Genomic DNA, 19340 nt, shown 5'->3' with positions numbered 1-19340 from the left:
AGGCATGCAGCGCCGGACCGTTGTATTCCTACAGTGGTAAAACTATTCCCCCCGGATTGGCATTCCCTTTCTCGTTGTGGTTATCACGCTCCCCGTTGCTAAGTATATTTAATCGTTGTTTGTATTCTGTTTCTCCGTAGTTCCCGTGTTCCTGTTTTCCTCGTCCGTCTCCCTGATTATTCGCGTCCCCTCGTTCCTGTTTTTCCTCGACCTGTTTTCCCTGTAGTGTTTTACGCTTGTTTGTAGTTGTTATTAAATATTTGTTTGTACTTTTATCCAGTGTCCGTGTCTGCATTGGGTCCACTCTTTTGTGTTATCTCTGTACCGTTGACATGACATTCAGAGCCCTTACGTAACATCTCAGTGATGTAACAGCTCTGAGGGTAGAAAGCTCTCAAGTCTGTAAATCATTTAACTTCATTTAATTTAGTTTTTTTATTTTAAATGATAGAGATTTAATTTGTTTTACGTCAAAACTAAACACTTGCTGCAGTGGAGTAAACACCTGGCATTCAGCTTCAGCACCCCTTAAAAAATAATAAATGAATTGGTTTAATTTATCACATTATTTAATTATAGAAACCTGAGTTGAGGTTGAGGTCACATTAGATGCATAATAGATAGGTTGAATATGTCAGCGCTGCATTTGGCTTTCAGGAAATTAAAACATCACGCTGGTGTCTTTGCATCTTTTATGAAGCATTATGTTTGACAGTTTTGATGACTTTTGCCTCTGTTGGTTTTCTTTTTATCGGAACGCCAAATCAACTCGCAGAGACTTAAGAAAAGGAAAATCCATCACGAAGAACATTTAAATCCCATTTGCTTCCCCCTCAAGGTTACCCCGTCACAGCGGGGCGACGCAGATGAACTGAAAAAGTCGAGCAGTGTGGTGCATTCATGTAATGTAGTGTTTTAATCTTGTTAATCCGTGCAAATGACACTGCAGGTGTCACTGTTTAGGGACTCTTCTCATGCTGCTGCAGAGGTTTGCTGTTATTTGGAGCAGGGTTAGTGGTTAAAAAATACGTTTGAATGCCTTCACCGTGCTGCCCCGAGCAGGATTTCTCCGTTATTAGTTATTACAAGGTAAAAAACTGTCTGATTCTGCGCTGGAATACTCATTAATGTGAGATACTAAAGACCGTGGATCAGATGCAAGATGGCGCAACTGTATGGATGTGCCAAGAAAACTGGATACAGCGTTTGAGACGGAGCCCTTTTCATACCTATGAAACTGCCATGGCAAAAAAATGTGCGGATTACTGTACTACTTACGGATTATTGGGCCCATAGAGCAGACGCATTGGAGACCTCCCCTGGTCGGTCCGGCTAATTCCGGTTTAGCACTCTGGCTAACTTGAATCGGGAAATATATGATGTAAATATAACGTGAACGTCCAAAAATGTGCTTATTTGAGCCCAAACCACGCTCTTTTCCCTAAACCTAGCCAAGTAGTTTTGTTGTCTAAACCCGACCATACCGTGCAAGTTGAAAAGTGGCGACAAAGTGGTACCAAGAGCTTTAATTACCAAGGAGTCCTGTGTTTTATGAGCATACCCTCACTATCCCACACTCATACAGTGTGCTGCCTTGATGATATCAGTCACTTGACTTGATCAGTCAATGAGAAAAAGTTTCGCCCGTGAAAAATTCAACAGTCAATATTCCAATTTTACGGACACTGGAATAAAGCACTGAGCGTTTCTTCTGTGCGTGTCTGTGTCCAGCTCAGCTTCTGATTGAACTCAGAAATCCATAGAAACTCCAGTTCTGTCTGTTCTCTTCTTACAGACTCTCTTCTTTCTACATTTGCTTCAAATCGTCTCCTTTGAAGCACAGAGGAGATCGTGCTTTTGCAGTTGTAGCCCCCAAACAGACACTACACTGCCTGTTTTTAAATCCCGTCCTAAAACACTTTTATTCCTTGGCTTTTTTGCTCAGTATGAGAGTCTTTCTTTGTCTTTTGTCTCTAAAACTGGTCTTTGTGTTTTCATTGTGCTTTTACTATATTTGATTGTACAGCACTGGTCAACTGCTGTTGCCTTAAAATGTGTTTTATTAATACATTTGATTTAACACATTTGCATCTAATCGCGGCTTGTCTTTGACTTCCCACTACTTCTAAAATTTGCTTAACGTGCTTGTGCCGCTGTGAGGCTATTGCTGTCAAAAATATTGATTTTTCAATACATAATGATTCAAAATATTTGTAACAGCTTCAATACTAATTCCCAGCACTATTGATACACCAGTACTAGCTGCTCTCTCATGCTGGCTCCAGTTGAATATGAATGGTGTTGGCTCATTAAAGATGGCAAACGCAGAGTTTGACGAAGAAAACAGCAGGTCTGGTGTTTGGAAACACTTTGAGGCAAAGGAACAAGGAAACACAAAAGATACAATTCCCATTTCTCTGTGGTTAATCAACATTTCTCAAGGTGAAATAAGATGCACAATGAAACTTCTCTTCCACCCTTATCTAGGAAAATAACAGTAGCGTTAAAGATGTTACACAAATTATTGTTAGAGATACACATCCAGGCATTGGGGGGATGTTTGTGCATGATTACATCTCCAGGTAACACCTCTCTGACACTAGGAGCAATTGTTTTCCATCCCTTGGTAATCTGTTCCCCCCGGATTGGCATTCCTTTCTCATTTTTGGTTTTCACGCTCCCCGTCGATTAATAGGTAAATTAATCATTGCTTGTCTTTTGTTTTCTCCGTAGTTTCCCGTGTTCCTGTCTCCTCGTCCGTCGTCTCCTCCTTCCTGTTTCCTTCGACCGTCTCGTCCCTAGTATTCCTGTTACCCTGCAGTGTTTGACGTTTTTGTTTGTAGTTTATATTAAACTTTTGTTTGTACTTTTATCCAGTGTCCGTGTCTGCATTTGGGTCCAGTCTCTTTGTCTTATCTCTGTACCGTTCCTGACAAAACCAACAATACTGCAGTCACGTCGTGCAGTATAGAGCCACTTGAACGTGTTACAGCCATTCACAATATGTTCAAAAGAAGCGTTTATAAGAGTCACATCGCACCTGAATAAGCCTCATAATGAAAAATGCTGGACTCTGCAGGCATTGGGAAGGTTATCTCTCTGTTAATAACAGAGAACAGAGAAACGAGCAGAGGACAGAAAGAAAAGAAAGACTGAAACTGAAGATAGAGAGATTGAGGGAGAGAAAATATATTTTGTGAAGATGTGCTGCAACATCCGAAGGGAAGGGAGATAGATTGAGGTCAAAAGCAGACATACCAGAGGAGATGGAGAGGCTGGAAAACAGATGGGACCCCCACACACACACACACACACACACACACACACACACACACACACAGAAACACACACACACAGAAACACACACGCCCTTTTACACAAACACACAGAGGGATACCTTTGTTTTTACCGATCATACCCTTGGACCAAATGGATAGCTTCTCTTTTTTGCTTTAAGAAAAGGCACAAGTGTTAAATAATATAAATAAGCATCCATAAAGTGGAGCCAACACACACACACACACACACACACACACACACACACACACACACACACACACACACACACACACACACACACACACACACACACACACACACACACACACACACACACACACGGAGCACTTATGCAAACACTTTATTCCACTCAAGTACCTTTCTGCTGATTGCGTGCTCTCTCTTCCGAGATCTCTTCTCTCTAAATACGTAGTTTAAGCCATTAATGCACGATCAATACTATTTCCATGCACAACACATGCACTCACACAAATTCACACAAGGAGGAGGGGGAATTCTCCACTTTTATTAGCAATCAATAGCAACACCCCAGTTAACCCAAGAGATCAGCGTTTCCTGACGAGAAGCTCCAATGCAGCATAAAAAAACAAACATTTTATCCTGAAAGTAGTAGCAGCAAAATTAAATCACGTTTAATACAACAACTCATTAACGGACGGCCCGTCTAACGTTCGTTAAAAATGCTTCGTCATGACTTAAACTTCCACAAGATCAGAGGAAGTGAAGTCGTTCCGCTTAAATCACCAAACAAATCGATGCCGCCGAGCGCCTCAAGACGTCCGCGCAATCACCAAAATGCTCGGCCCTGATTTAGACCGCTTTAAGCAAAACAGGTGGCTAAGCAAAAAATCACTTCAGTTTAACGGCCACATAAATATGAAGCACTTAAGGGAATCTACGAGGGGCTTCATTAGTGACTGAGTGCCGCCTCGCAGCCATAACGACCTGCCACTTCTTGTGCCAATAAGAGCGATTACATGCCGTTCTTTTTAAAAGTCCGGGGACCTGTTCACTCCTGAGCTGGTCTGAAAACAGTCCGTCGCTGCTCATAGATCGTGTCCCATTTGAATAAGGTTCAGTCAGTGAGAGAAACCAGTTTGGACGCACAATACAGTCAACCAGTTACGCTGACAGCTAGGTTGAATGCTGAGTAACCATACCAACGTCCACTGCCTGTGTACATGGGAATCAATATACTGCATGGATTATAACAATAACACACATTACTGTATATAAGTTAAGTATTTTGTCACTGTAAATATACCATATTTTTTAAAAGAAACAAACTTGACTGAACGTAAAAGTAGAAAATGCATCCCTTAATAGAGAGTGGAGAGAAAATCGGAGAAAATGCAACTGAGCTGCTGATTTTCAAATCCATAAAATGATAAATAACTACACACATTTAACTGTAAACTACGTAATACGTCAAAATAGTCCATGTCTAGCTGTCGCTTACTCGGTCCGCTGATGCAGTAAATAGCAGCTCCAAACGTACAGATACACTCTGTACAGTTTATATTGTGGAATAAAGAGCTTGTGTGTGTGTGATGGTCCGTGCACACGCTGCTCATTTCAATGTCGGCCCGAGTATTAAGCTGTAAAAAGGTCAGCTCGGGTCAAGATTATCATTTTTACAACCCAACAAAATACTGAGACTGTTCCCTTGGGACTCTGGAAAGAGATCAATGATCACACCGTGCATGTGAGGTCAATAATGACATCAATCTGCCTATTCATGACATTGGGTAATACATGAGCCTGGCTTGGCCTCAAGGAACTTTCTAAAAGCTACACCCTTGATATACACAAGCACTGAAAATCGATGTTAAAGGAGCACCCCCCTCTTGAGTTACATTTCCAAACCAACTGGAGTTTAGTTCAATACTTTCCTCCTTGAGCTGAACTCCAGTGCAATCAGTAATCGACTTGTATGGACTGCCTCTCAATATGGATTTATCCGGCTGCTAAGGCTTGTAGCATTGTGAAACACTCTTTTTTACTAAACTCCAGGTTCACTAACTACGTTGTTGGTGCTTTGTTTTATGTGTAGGGACTCTTCTCATGCTCCTGCAGAGGGTTGATGCTATTTTGAGCTGTATGTGGTAAAAAAAAAGCCGTTTTTATGGGTTCAGCGCTCCGCACCGAGCTTCTCAGTGTTAGCCTTGTCTGTGACTGTTGTTAGTGACTTGCTGGGATTTCACTGTTAATAGGTGATCAACGAAAAAAACAGTCTTGATGGCTTATTTGCATGCTGAATCCGAGTGTGTGCTTTAAAGTGAAAAGGAAAAACCCCAACATGAACCCCACTATCCCTCCCAACAAGTGACTAGTTACTTTTAACGTCTTTTAAATTTACAATGCAGGAGAGTAACACACATAGATGTATCAGCTGGTGTCACATACACATACATATTTCTCCAACAAACGAGAGCATATGCAAACTGTTCATTCTGAGCAGGAAACAGTTTGCTTCTATTTCAACTGGTGTGAAACACACACTCACACACTTTACTGTTGAGTTTCAGATTGGCATGCCGCAAGAGTGTGACGGACATTTCATGTCAGCCCATTATTCTCTCTGTCGCCCCACTCCTCTTCGTCATTTCTTCTCCCATCTCTACCTTTTCTCTCTCCTCCCTCTTTGCTGTCGCTTCCTGTCACAGCCTTTCCCTCCAAGTCCATTATTTCTCCATTAAAACCCAGGATGACCCATGTAATTGCCTCCAATGACTGGGTCCTAATGACAAAATTAGTCGCAATAGTGGCGAGGCGCAATGTGTACGTGGGCCTGTGTGCCTCTATAGGTCAAGCGGCCAGGCCTCTGCCAAAGCAGATAATATTCTCTGTCGGACCTGCTTGTTACACCCTTTTACCCAGCATCTGTGAGTGCATGTGTGTGTGTGAGAGACAGAGCAAGAGTGCCAATCTGCTAGAGCCCTGACCAATGCAGATAATATTCTCCCAGACCCTTGTTCCACCCTTTTAACTCGGCAGTGCGCGCGCGTGATTGTTTGCGTGTTGTCACCTTCATAGACATGCATAAATACGAAGTCCAAAGCGCCTGTGTGAGCCGGTTGACAGAAGTACACATGTTGGAGTGTACGTGCATGTGTGTGTGTGTGTGTGTGTGTGTGTGAGAGAGAAAATGAAATGAGGAAGAGAGCAGCGGGCAGACAGACAGAGATTGAAAATGCAAGAGAGAGCGGGGAAGAAAAAAAAAGCAGGGACATTTTGTTCAACAGGCAGGTCCAGCGCTATAAAGATGTCTTGAGCTCGAACACACGCAATCATGCACAACAACAAAACAGCTTTCTCTTTGATTTCTAAAAGGCCAGAGGGTAGAAAATTGGGTTTTAAAAGAATGAAAGGGGAAAAGGTAGCAGAGGCATCCAGGGGTGACTTTAAAACCCAGAACACATACAGCAGTGTGTAGCTGGACATTCCTGTTTATCCTGAGCATAAGGAAAAGACAACGGGGGTAATGTGAGACGGGAACAGACGGGTACATTCACTGAAGTCTTGTCAAAATGATAAAAAATAAAATAAACAATTAAAAGAAATCAGCATTCAGTATCCAGCTTTATATAACATATATTTCATCCATGCAACAAATGGGCTCCACAAAAAGAAGTGTTTAGTGAAAAGTAGAGTCAGACCGATATCTTATCAAATTGACCCAAAGGAACACCGATGCGACAAGTACATGTACGATAAGAACAATAAAAATATATATATAATCATGACAATTTTAGGTTTTTTATGAGTCGTCCCCATAAAATTAGGAAAAGTCATAAATATAAAGCAAAAAAACGTCATTATTTAGAGATGTTAAACATTAAATGGGGTCAAATTGACCCTTAGGAGAACAGGAGGGTTAAAAAGAAGTATTTTTGATGGATAATTTTCTGATTGCATGAATCAAACTGTGTTGGACTTGTCCACGGATAAAACTGATCAGGAGTTTTTACGAGGTTTTGGCCATAAGAAAGAGTAATTAAAGCACGTAGCGTGAGTCAACCCAAAGTCTACGATTAATACAAATAATGAGGTGTCTTCCTAGTTTACTGCTGAATGTGATTCACTTGTTGCAAAGCTCTCAAGCCTGATGACTCAGAACCATCTGAGAACACATCATTGGAAAGTGTTTGGCACTTGTGGCAGGGGATTGGATGAACCAATAGGATCAACAACCCATATCATGTAGTAGCAGATGGTGGATGGATGAAATAAATTCAGTCTGGAGACGAGTGAAAACATATTTTCCGTCTAGAAAAAGCCTCACAGCTGATGCTATTGTGGCATCTATGCTAACCTCTTTAGGAGCCGCCATTGTTGGGTTGTTTTTTTTTGTAAAGATTATGTTATGTGGCAGTTTTTAAAGCCTTTATTCTATAGGACGGACAGGAAATGGGGTGATAAAGATGGGGGGAGCCATGCAGCAAAGAGTCGCAGGTCATAGTTGTATCTGCAGCAGCTGCCTCGAGGACCGTCTGCCTCTTTACATGGGGCGACCACTCAGCCATCGGCGCCCCCGCCATTGTTGTGTTGAACAGTGGTCTCTCTCTCTCTGTTATTAACACACCAAGATCACATCAAAGCTGCCAGTCGCGCCTCACAAGACGCTGATCGGTCCAAACCATGTTGGCATTATTTAAGCCTGACAAGCGGGATTTCCGGATGAATTTGGGATATTGCTCTGTAAGTCCAGATTCAGGTTTATCAAGATATACTCAGAGAGGTTAACAACATGTAGAGTAGAAAGTTTGGCTTGGTTTATTGGTTAATACAGATTAAACCAGTTTCCAAAGAGGGACGTGAAGGAAAATGTCAGAAAACTACAGGGCTTGGTTATCATCTACCGCATCGATTCAAGATGTTGGGACACGGCGGAGGGCATATCATCCCTGAGGCAAAAAGCTGCATATTAGCTGTAAATAAAGAAGAAGAGGGACTGGAGTTGACAGAACCACAGCCCAATTAAACTTTAATAACCCCTGTGCGGACATTGCACCAATGCAGCAACAAGTAGAGAGAGGATACGCTAGGGTACAAAAGAGTACAAAACAAAGCCTTCCCTCTCATTTTTATCTCCTTTGGGTGCTATATCTAATAAAGCAAAAGAAAGGCAGGGTTAGAGAGTGAAAGTGAATGGAAGAGAGAGAGAGAAAGGCATTAAAGAAAGGTCATGGAGGATATAAAGATAGGTCTTGGAAATGAAGTGAAACTTGCTGTCTTTAACGAGTTATTTGTCCAGACCACTCGATCATTCAACTCCCACTCTTTAGTTTTTCCATTTCTCTTCCACTACAGCATTAATTTATGCCTTTTCTTTTATTGGTCTCTCGCGTTTCACCCTTCTTGACTTCACTTGCTCTTCTTTGTCCCCCCAGGGGTTTCAGAGGGAAATTAATTTTCTCTCCTGACCATTGCTCCCTAAACCATTCTGGGGTCTAATTTTCTACCTTTCTCTTTGTATGGATGTAAAATATGTACATTCATTCATCCAATCATCTTCAACCTCTTGTCCCTGTCGAAGTCGCGGGGGGGGGGGGCATGTCTTTTGGATTGTGGGAGGAAACCGGAGAACCCGGAGAAAACCCACGCTGAGACGGGGAGAACATGCTAACCACAACACCACTGTGTAGCCAAAATATGCACAGCATGTTGTACATTAAAGACCCTTATACACATGCACTGCAAACCTAGAATTATCTAGATATCCAGATCTATCTGTATGTGGGATTGCAGATGTCAGTTGGAATCAGACATAAACAGACTTCAACCTTTCAACTTCCTTGGTGCAATGACCGATTGTGCCCATGTGTGAATAGAGTGGCTCATTGTGCGGAGAATTCACAGTGGTTGGGCAAAACTGGAATCAAACAAACGACCAAAGCTGAAGTAGAAGGGTGGATTTACACCTACGCCAACAAAAATGTCTGGACAGACGAAGATATTCTGGTACTGGGCAGACGCAGAAAATTGAAGGAACAAAAAGAGACTTGTTTGTTTATGACCAAATTATCCGCATGTCAGCTCGGATAGGCTCCAGCACTACCGCGACCCTTGCAGGGACAAGCGGTTGAAGATGAATGATGAATGAATATCCTGTTTCCAGCCCTATCTACCCAGGCACCACCCCCTCGCCTCAAGGAGTATGCGCCTGACACAGACTCTCCTGTACATGTGAGAATGGGAGACTTTGGACGATGTCCACTTCTAATTTGTCCGTTCTCGTGAGAAAGCGGCTTAAAGGTGCAAAATCATCCCATGGTCTTTTCCGGCTCTTACGTACATCAAATAAGCCATCGAGACAGTTTTTTTCATGTATGAACTATTAACAGAGAAGAGAGTCACTAACAACCTGACGTGGCTAACACTGATTAGCTTGGGGCAGTACGATGAAGGCATTAAAACGTCTTTTTTAACCACTAATTCTGCTGAAAATAACAGCAAACCTCTGCAGCAGCATGAGAAGAGTCCTTACACATAAAAAGGAGTGCCAACAATGTAGTAAGCAAACCTGGAGTTTATTAAAATAATGTTTTAAAGACTTACCTACTGGCCCAGGTACCAGCTCCTCTCATAGTGAAGTCCATTCAAGTGGATTACCAAAGTCAATCCCAAAGGAAGGAGCCCATTGGTGCTTTGTTTTATGTAGGGACTCATGCTGCTGCAGAGGTTTGCTGTTATTTTGAGCAGTATTAGTGGTTAAAAAAGACCTTTGAATGCCTTCACCGTACTGCCCCGAGCTAATAAATGTTACCCGCGTGTTCGCGACTCTACCATATTTCCCCGTTAATAGTTCCTACATGACAAAAACTGTCTCGATGGCTTATTTGATGTATGTCAGTGCCAAAAAGACCATCGGATGATTTTGCGCCGGAATTACACTTTAGGAAACAAGTCTATCCCTCCCGTCAAATGTCCTTTTTCCTTCCTTTGGTCTCTCCTCTTCACCGTTTTCATCCCTCTTCCTATACTTCAGGTAGAGTTTGGGTACGAGGGTGGGCAAGAAGTTTGATGAAAGACATATTTAAATCACTCCTCTTCCCTCCATCTTGTCTTTGCCTCTACCTTGCTGCGTCTCAGTCCTTCATCCATGAATGCCTTGTCGCTTGACACCTTTAAATCTCTCCTCCACCTCCTCCTCCTCCTTCTCATTTCCCCATTCCTAATTTCTGGCACACAACTTCTCTGCCATTAATCCTTCGCTGCCCCTAAATCTTCCTCAGGGCCTGCCCTCCCTCTGTTTGGTCTATTCATTCCGTTGCTTTTCCATCTTCCTGTGCCGTCCTTTATCTCTCTCCTCCTAAAAATTGCCCTTTTTATTTCTCTGTCACATTGCCTCGTGTTTATCGCCTGAATCTGCCCCGTGTCACCGTCTCCTCGCTTTCCCCCAAGGGAGCAAACAGTTGTGCTTGGAGCTGTGGTTCATCTTTTGTGTCCAAGTCAAACAGGATCAGAATCCCGTAATCATTACAGTAAACATTACACATCCTTGCTTATTTCAAGGAATGCATGAAATGTTTTTTTTATTTTTTTAATGGCAGACTTGTCCCTCTCTCGTCTTATCACTGATGCACAGCCGCAGCAATCATCTCATATCACATAGTTCCTTCTCTGCAGCCATGTTTCTCCTCTGACGGATCGTTCTTCGTAGGAAAGACGTGCATGTGAACCAACACGTCTTTGATTTTATCAAATAAGTGAAGCGCACTCCGTCGTGCGTCACCTCTTGGTTTCTGTGCTTTGGCATCCCAAGACTCGTCTAACGTTATTTCCTCTTCACACAAACATCTTCACTGTCCTCGCTTTCTCTGAAGGTCCACAGATGGAGTAAAAATTGCGTCAAAACTATGTTGAGAGCTTTGTGTTAGTAACGCATTGGCGATCCGCCATTTGCTAAAACGCGAGCTGGCACGGACAGAGAAAAGGTTCACACTCTGGAGCTAATTGTGTTCCAGGCAGTAACGACATCTTGTCAGGATCATAACTGTCTCTGTAGATTTATCTGACCTGAGAAATCCATTTGACTGCGTGCTAATTGGTTGACGCAATCACACCTTAAACACTTCGATAACTTTAGATGATCAACAAAATGCAGCATTTCCCGAGGACCAAAAAGACAAATAGCGCTTTCTATATGAAACCAATGAGGCTTGCTCTGGAGATTTAATTAAAAACGGATTTTGCATATAGATTGGATGGGCAGATTAGAAGTACAGCAATTTTTATAACTACTATACACAGCAGTTCCCAGTGTATGTCAACCTGTAGAGCAGGGGTGTCAATCTGATCCAGTAAAGGGCCGTGTGGCTGCAGGTTTTCATTCCAACCAAGCAGGAACACACCTGACTCGACTCATTCATTCACCTGAACTGTCTTTACACAGTTGATTTTTCGGACCAGGTGTGTTTTTGATTGGTTGGAATGAAAACCTGCAGCCACACGGCCCTTTACTGGATCAGTTTGACACCCATGCTGTAGAGCATCGGGGCATAGATCAGTACAAGGTGCAGTCTAGTAGCTGGCTGCATAATGACCAACTGTCTTAAACCCCTTTTACACATGATCTTGACATTACCCAGAGGAGCTGTGAATGAGAATGCAAGTGTCCAGATGAGTTGGACCAGACATTTAACAGACTTTATCCTGCCAGTTCTGTAGGACAAAGTCTGTGTGATTGAGTCCACATGTAATTAGACCATGTCACAGCGAGAAGTGGAGCGTGCTGATGCTATTTCTATTATACAGCTGCTGCAAAACAGGTAGTATACAAGCGCCAGAGGGTGAAGAAGAAGGGTCTTGCATGCAAAAAAAGCCAATGAGAACTTGTGTCAGTAAGGGCGGACGCTGAAATCATCAGACAAATTCAAGGAACGGCAAGAAGCTCGAATGTTTACGACCAAATTATGAGCTGACTACAAGACTGCGGTGCAATCTGCGTCATGCACGCTCTACCCAGGCGCCACCCGTCGCCTAAACCAAACAGTATACCCAGTAGGTGAGAACGTGTTTGATACGGACAATCCGTACGAGAAAACAGAAACACTTCATTAAGGTAAAGACAACTCCTTTAGTAAATCTGGCCATAACAATACTTTGAGCTTAACAGGCATTGCCATCATTTGAGCCATAAAGTGAAATTACTAAAATGACATCAGAATGAGTGCAGAGACTGCTATCTCAAGGTCAGGTTGAACATGCATCCTGTTCCGCAAATAAAACTGTTCAGCCACACAGAGATCCAGACTAATGGTGCATTCAGGTGCTCCTCATTAAGCATTAGAGTCAAACATTTCCAGTTTATTGCCCTCAGAGAACCACTAGTTTAAAGGCATCCTAGTTTCCTCCAAATTAACATTTTCATTGCGCAATCTTTGAAACATAACCTTGAGAACAAACATTAATTCTTGACAAATAACAAAAGCCACAAGAAGATCCTAGAGTTTTTAAACGTTTAAAACCGGTTATGTGTTGAGTCTAAAAATGTGGACGTTCTGGATCCATCTTATGAGTGCTTTTGTAATTCTGTGTCTTTACAGTATCGGCGTTTCATGCGACGTATCTGCTTCTTTGCAAAGCATAAACTTTTAATCTGGTGGCACGGGGCCTCTGTGCTCAGCAGAGGAGATTACGTACCGACGCATAAGGAGTTAATGTTAATCAAAATCAAAGCGAAGCTGCAGAGGGTGAAAAGAGTCGTAGAGTGAAGCACGGATGAAAGGATATGTAGAGAGAGGGACAAAGACTGAGAAAGACAAACAGAGAGAGAGTCTGATTATTGTTTGCTAGATAACAGAAAGACCATACAGGAAAAGATACGATCAAAGGCATCAACACTGTTGAAATGCGTTTTACAACTCTCCCTGCAAAAGTGTGTCTCTCCCATTAATCTTGTCCTCGGAGCCCCCGATGGCTTCACTAATACTCAAACTACTCAAATCAAGGGAAAGCATCTTTCAGTCATCATGCAACAAACAGCTGGAATAAACGTCCTGAAGATGTGAGACTTTCACCCACTCTGACCACTTTTTATGTTAACCTCAGCTTTCTGCTAAATCTTTGCACTTTTAACGTCCGCGCTCTTTTTATTATTCTCTGTTTTTATTCTCTTTGTCTTTCGGTAATGCATTTAAATTGATGACATGTTGTGCTGTGAAGCACTTTGAGTCTGCCTTGTGTATGAAAAGTGCTGTACTAATAAAGTTGCCTTGCCTAATGTTTGATGAAGCTGTTCAGGGCTCCTTCACATTTTCCATTTCTAAATTCCAGACTTTCAGACTCAAAATCTAAAATCCAACTTTTAACACGTATGTGAAATTTTGACCATGTATGGAGGACATTTTTACCTACTTATTGTTGCTCAAGCAAGTAAATGAACTCTAAACCGAGACATGTTCAACACACATCATCTTAAATGCTAATAGAGTAAAATTAATGACTGAACCTGCAACGTCTACAGACAGTAACAGTAGGGACGAACAATTAACCAGGAACTACAAACAAAAGTATTTGCTTCATGGACTTTAGATGGAGAAAACAGATATGTAAATAAATAAAATAATAATAAGTCAAAATAAATCATAAATAAAATGTAGTGTGGAAGATATTCGATAAATGAGAATCGCAGTCGCACGCAGAACGGTAACCCGACACCATTCTACAGCCAGCTTGATTAGTTTGGCATCATCTACAGGTCGGCTGTGATGCGTTAGTGAACTTGTTTTGATTTGTATATATTAATATGTTTCAGTTTAGAAAGTGAGATAATAGTCTGGAAACAATACAAACTATTTTCCCTTTTTCCAAACTTATCCAGACCTGGAAATTACTCAAATTAAATTCCATACTGCATAGGAACTGAGGCCCAATCACAGCAACTTCCTGGTTGATCCAATCAGGAAGTGCCAAAAAACTGCAGTTTCCCGAGTGTCCACTAGGGGCAGGTTTGATAACAGAGCAGTTTCTCATTGACCCCCATGTTAAACAGGCTGTTTTCACAGCATCATTAAACCTGTTTAAGGCCTGGGACAAAAAACATTCTAGACGTAGTCAAAGTCTGACAAGATGGCGGCTCCCGTAGGCGAGGACGACTGGATCAAGTCGTGAGAACGGACCTCGATGGTCCATATTTTATACAGTCTATGGTAGAAACCCCGGCTATATGAGACTGCAGATTACCAAAAAGGAAAATTACACTGTCAGAATTTTATCAGCACGAAAAATCCTCTCAGTGTGCGTCCTTCCCATGTGCACTTGTGTCTGTGTGCTTGTGTGGTCGTAGACAGAAGGTTTTCTTGCTCGGGCATATGTCGGCACGCATGTGTGCGCTTTGTGAGCGTCTCTATCCCTCCTCCGGGGAGACCCCACACACCGTCTGTCTCTGACTGATTCTGTATTAATTGCCACGGACAGACGGGAAAAGAGACAGAGAGTGAGAGGGAGAGGAGAAGACGAAGAGGGAGGGAGAGAGAAATGAGATGCAAACAGGAGAAAAAGATGACAGAGAGAGAGGAGAGGAGAAAACATATTTATGAGCAAAGAAGAGGGAAAAGAGGGGTGTTTATTCTAAGAGGTTTTAATTTTCATTCACGCGTCAACTGTCTGAACAGATGTCTCCACGCTCTTTACGACGGCTTCCTCAAATGCAGCAATTTCACATCCTGGTGTTCGGTGTCACCTGCACTTACAAAATGACTTTCTTTTCTTTTTTTAACACCGTCATGTCTGCAGCCATTTTGTAAGAGCAGGTGCTGCAGACTTTTCAATTTTGTTTTGTGTGTCTTTTTTTTTCCTCTTCCCCAAATGGTGGATCTGGAGCTGTGTTAAAAAAATAAAGAAATAAATAAAAGACAGAGCAGCTGAAGAGGTGAGAGGGGCTTAGGAGGGAGACGGAGAGACAGAGAGGAGGCGGCGGAGGAATAACAAGGATGAGGTGAGGGAAGGGAAGGAAGAGAGAGAGAAAATGGAGGCTGGAGGAGGAGGAGGTGTTTTCCATCCTGTTTGTTTTTCATTAGGGTTTTTCAAATCTAATGAGAGGCTAAGCAGGAGACAAGAGGGAGACAGGAGGACCGAGCCAGAAGCCACACACGAGGAAATTAAAGCAAGTATATAAAAAAAACGTGCCGGGAGGAAAACAGGAAAATATCCAGAACAGAAAGAAAAATGATTACAAATAAAAAAGAATGAGAGAGATAATGTGCATTAATGGACTCTGGCATAATAACTGCCAACCCTACTGGTACTGCATACCAATCCAACACTCAACACAGGGAGTGTGTGTGTGTGTGTGTGTGTGTGTGTGTGTGTGTGTGTGTGTGTGTGTGCGTGCGTGTGTGCGTGTGTGAGGTCAGAACGACAGACGCAGGCGGTGTGTGTTGCACTCGGGGTGAGGTTCCACATTGTTTGAGCTCATTTCCAAACTGCGTCTCTAATTAATCTGCCCGCGGGGGAATATCACAGTGTGCGCGCGTATGGGAGAAGACAAAGGTGGATGACTCACGGAAACATGTTGCCTCCCTTGTGTCACTTTGTTTATGCATTATAGGACCGAAACGATGCTTTATTCAGTAGTTAGCAGTGAGGAGACACGAGGGAGGAAGAGGCGGATGACACAAGGCAGAGGCCATGGGTTCAGGATCAAAACAAAGATGTTGCGATGATTCCTCTGTCCCACAGAGCGCCAGTGCTTCAGTACTGTCCAGAAAGCCTTTAAAACATGTTTCATCAATACAAGAAACTGTAGTTTTGAGCCACAATCCATCCAACTGCCATAAACACTCACTAGAGGACGATATGTGTATGATTCCACCGCTCAAAATGCACTATTTTTTCCTGTTTGAGTGATGTTCAGCCCAGTTCAGACCAAATACTCGCAACGAGATGAGTTGAAACTTGCAACGTGCCGTTCTGCAACGTCCTGAAACCTGCAGGTCCACACCAGTGAGACGAGGAGAGACGGTGTATCATCTCTATAGCACCTCCTCTCTGTACTTCTGTACCTCCGACTTTTTTGTCTTTTTCATAGTTGGATAAAATGTGTAGCATTATAAAATATGAATGATGACAGACTAGCTTTGGGGTTCAATTTCATTTCATCAAATCTGATTATTTCGTCCGACCATCTTATTAAATCCATCCAGGTTTAGCCTTTAACTTACTTATAAGCACCCGGATATTCAAAGAACTGCAAATCAAGTTTGATTAAATAGATTGGATAGTCTCTATTTAACTGAATTGTCTGCCTAAATGATTCATGCATTGGTGTTGTTGTTGGTGTTGTTTGTTTAACTAAGAGCTTAACAAATCTGGGTAATACCAGCCTTGAACTGGACCCAAAATGGACCCAACCAGATGAAAGCCGAGTTTCCCCCTGTAAAAAAACAGATTGTTCCATAGACCAGACTACCTCCGATTCAAGTGTGGAGGAAAGGCAGACTTTCAGATGCATCTTCTCTCCGGCCTCTGACTTTGACTTTCATCCCTCTAGTTTCTATAGAGCCAGATCGATAGAATCTGCCCTCTTTCTCTCCCATACCCATCATTAGATTCACCTCTCCTCATCCTCAGATAACGAAAGATAGAGGTCAAGAGACAGAGCCAAGGATGAAGGAACAAGGATGAGAGGTCGGTATATGTTCTGGGCCGATCAGTCCTGTCTTTGTGGTGCTCTGCAGCCTGGAACATTAGGTCAAAACAAGAACAGAGCCACGGTTGGGACTTAATTTCCCACCGGGTGGCTCACAGCAGAAACTAACACCTTTGTAAGGTTGAACAAACTCAACCAACTGACATAAATCAGTAATACGTTGAACAGAAAAGTTCACTTATCTGCATTTGGTTAGCCTTACGAGACCATCCTGGTCATGGAGACTTGGACACAAACACATTACTTGAATTTTGTATGGATTTTTGTGTCATTGTGATCCCACGGTTCACAACTGTGCTAGAAAATATCCAGTTCTTTCCCCCCAAAAGAGTTGAAGTCACAAGTCTGTACATTAAAAAAAAAATAGAGAGGTTATCCACAACCCCCAAGCTGCGACAAACATCCATTGCAGAGGGGTTAAGACACTGTTTGGCTATCTGACAAGCACTTCATTTAAAGCGCACTGACAGCTTTAAATCAGTCATAATTTGAAAAATGCAGCGGAGGAAATAGAGCTGACATGGTGTGTCACTTGTTTGCGATGTGGCTCTAATGAAGTCTAATAGCTGTTGGACTGGTGTGTAATGTAGTGCATCCTCCCCTGTAAAACACTGTCCACAGTTTGTTTAAAAGTGGCCGCACTGTCCATTTACACTCCCAATAACTCACTCAGATGTGTTAAATGGAGCGTGGGTCGGACCTGTGCAGGAGTATTTCCGCAACCTGAGTCAGCCTTCTCTGAATAAATGAATAATTTGGATGAGTGTGCGATTGTGTGTCTGTTGGGGATAAAATGTAGATCTGCATGTGTGTTGTCATGTGTGTCTTTGTCTATGATTCATGTGAGCGTGTGGGCGTGCGATGTGTGTTTGCGTGGTTGCCCTCCTTACACGAGGCCATGTTTGGACATGCCCCAAGCTAAAGTGACTAAGTGAGTGACTCCCCAGCCTGATTTCTCTTCTCTCTCTTTAGCTATTCATTGCTTCCTCCCTCCCCACTTAAAGAAGAAGCATAACAATGTGTTTGAGGAGGGCTAGGCAACGCAAAAAGATGAAATGTATGAGGTCTGTATCAGCAGCGTCGGCGCCACCGGACTTTTAAAATGGCAGGTAGATTAAATCGGCTCCTACTGCTGAGTGGAAAAGATCAGTTTTTACTCTCTTCAAAGAACATTTGTGTTTTTAATGCATCGCAAAAAGAAACAGGTTTGAACATCTGATCCAAACATCTGCGAGAGAGGACGTCCCGCTGTCCTATCTGTCATCCGTCAATATATATCAATCCTCATGCTGAATATTTTGCCTCACTTGCTTTTGATGGATACAAAATCCGCCTGGCTGCCTCGTTAGCTATTCCTCTCCCTCTCCAAATGGGCCTGTTCAAAGACAGCTGCTTCCTACTCTTCCATCCTACATGCAGCATCAACTTCTCCTATCAGTTCTTCCATCATCAGCATCTATAAGTTTCGCCTCTCACTTTCCCTTTTTGCCGTCCTCCAAACAAATGTTTAGTATCCACTACTGGCGTGTTGATCAAAGAAATCCACCTTTTTCCAGATGGGATTGGTCTTTTGGACGAGCTCCACTTAACAAACAACGTCTGGGAAAAGAAGGTTTTTTATTGTCGGGAAGTTTGTCTCTTTCTGAAAACGACATTCTCCTGGAAAACCAAAATATAACCAAAAAACCACATGCTTCCAGTCTGTTAGGTTTATTCTTTTTGTGAGTTGTAGCCAGAAACTCCCAGCAGGTTTTGCTTTAACAGATGTCCAGCTGTTTCTGATGAGCAACCCACTGGAGCGTGATGCTATTTGGTAGCAGTTTTAAAAAATACTCCTTTTTCTTTCTTCTGATCTCTCTTAGCCCTTGTTCTACTCTTAAAACATAATTTCAGGATAGGTTATTAATCGTATCCTGGCAGAGAAATTTGCTGCACTCATTTGCCAGTTTCTTGGATTCATTTAACTCAAACTACAACACTGCTGCTTTAAATCCTCGCAAAATCATTTCTCTATATCTCTCTGTGTGTAGCTGAATCACGTATTCATTTTTTGGTAAACACACGTACAGCTATATGTGTGTTACTTTATTGTGCATTGAGGATATCATATGCAAATATATGTATATATATTTATTTTTTTTGCTTAGCACTCAGCAAAGCATTTTCAATTTTTTTTTGCGAGATCTGTTCGGCTAGGAAGCTCATTTCTATTTTTGTTGTAAGTTATAAAGACGGATAAGGGGTGGGAGTTTATAACTTCTTCTCACTCCATTTCGAATATTTATTTCATGATGAATGCGATTACTGTTGTAGATATGTATGTGCATATATGTGTATGTACGTATATGTGTGTATTATTTTTTGGAGAAATATTCAAAACAAA

Source organism: Echiichthys vipera (assembly GCF_963691815.1).
Source record: "Echiichthys vipera genome assembly, chromosome: 22".
Lineage (NCBI taxonomy): Eukaryota > Metazoa > Chordata > Actinopteri > Perciformes > Trachinidae > Echiichthys > Echiichthys vipera.
This window is presented reverse-complemented; position numbering follows the sequence as displayed.